The sequence below is a fragment of the Rhinolophus ferrumequinum genome, chromosome 7, assembly GCF_004115265.2.
Source record: "Rhinolophus ferrumequinum isolate MPI-CBG mRhiFer1 chromosome 7, mRhiFer1_v1.p, whole genome shotgun sequence".
Classification (NCBI taxonomy): Eukaryota; Metazoa; Chordata; class Mammalia; order Chiroptera; family Rhinolophidae; genus Rhinolophus; species Rhinolophus ferrumequinum.
Genome location: NC_046290.1, coordinates 85465270 through 85466837, shown reverse-complemented (window position 1 = coordinate 85466837; position 1568 = coordinate 85465270).

Below are 1568 nucleotides of genomic sequence, written 5' to 3'. Positions count from 1 at the left end.
ATTTGACCTTACAATTCTGTTTATAGCTCAGTTCTCTGCAGACAAAGATAAACAGAAAAACAAAAGTTGTTGCTGCCAACAAAGCAGTCTATAGACAAACAATGACATAGTAGGTTCTTAACGTCATGAAATGTATTTTGCAACTCAGGTGAGGCTAGGTCCATATGGGGGAAAACCGTAGCATTCAAATCTTGGTGTACATAAGAATCAGGATACCTGTCAGGCATGTAAATTCCTAGCCTCACCCTAACGTATCCAGTGTGAATTTGGGTAGCAAGCAGGAATCTGCATTTTAATTTTTTACAACTTCCCCAGATGGTTCTGGTACAGTTGGTTTGCAGAACACTTTGAGGAAAAAAATGCAAAAGTGGCTCCTCATAATCATTCCGTCCCTTTCTATCCAGTTTGAGTTTTTTAAATAAATTAATGCTATAGGAGAAGGGCATTGTTGACTTTTGTGACTTGTAATGTGTACCTAAATCTGCAATTGAGAAAAACACGTAAGTGCCCACAGCGCCCTGTGATTTGTCCTTTCAGTGACTTTATGAGCCATACAGAATCTCTTTGAAGATTTCCAATGGGCTGTAGACCACACTTTAAGAATCCTTTTTCTAAGCTGTCTTAAAATTATGGAAGAATGCCCAGAAGCTGATAGTTAACAACCATTGAAATATATCTACTTGAACTCTTACAAGTAAAAACAACTTTGGGAGGCCAGTTCCCACTTCAGTCTTTGGCACTGGATGAAAGTTCCACATCCACATTGGAGATCCACATTCAAAGACAGAGACACTTCAGTATTCACATTATTTTCACTTACCTAAAAATCACAGCTATGGAATGCGCAGCTGAGGTTGATCCCTGGCGGCATTTAGTTTGTTTACACTCCATCTTGGCTGTGCCCATTATCATGTCTGCAGCCTTTGGACATACTTACAGGAGTCACACAGATTACAATCTAATTATAGAGAAGGATAAAAACAAAAATCTTTCCAAGCAAATGCTGAAATATTCTGAAGTGAACAAAAAGCTATAATTGCTCCAATTTAAAAGTAGCAAGTGAGTAAGCACATACATATAAAATTATAAAGTGATGTGACCTCAGGTGATTTCTGTGTTTCATTTTCATATTCTTATTTTTTTATTGTAGTATAATTGACATGCAATAAACCGCACACATTTAGAATATATAATTTTATGTCTTGACATATGTGCACACCATGACACTACCACCATTACCGTAATGAACACAGCCATCATTTCTATGTGCTCTTTTGTAATCTTTTTCCTTCTTCCTTGTTCTCTATTTCTCTGTTCATCCTCAAACAACCACTCATTTGCTTTCTGTCTTACGCATTAGTTTATAGTTCCTAAAATTTTATATAAATTGAATCATACAATATATACTTTTTTTTTGCCTGACTTCTTTTATTCAGCAATTCTTGTTATACAGTTTACTTTTACATGTTCTAAACCCCACATTACATTTTTTTTTTAAATTCTGTTTAAAGAATTATCAACTGGAGATTTAAATGATAAAAAAAAATGTATAACTTACCCATTTCTAG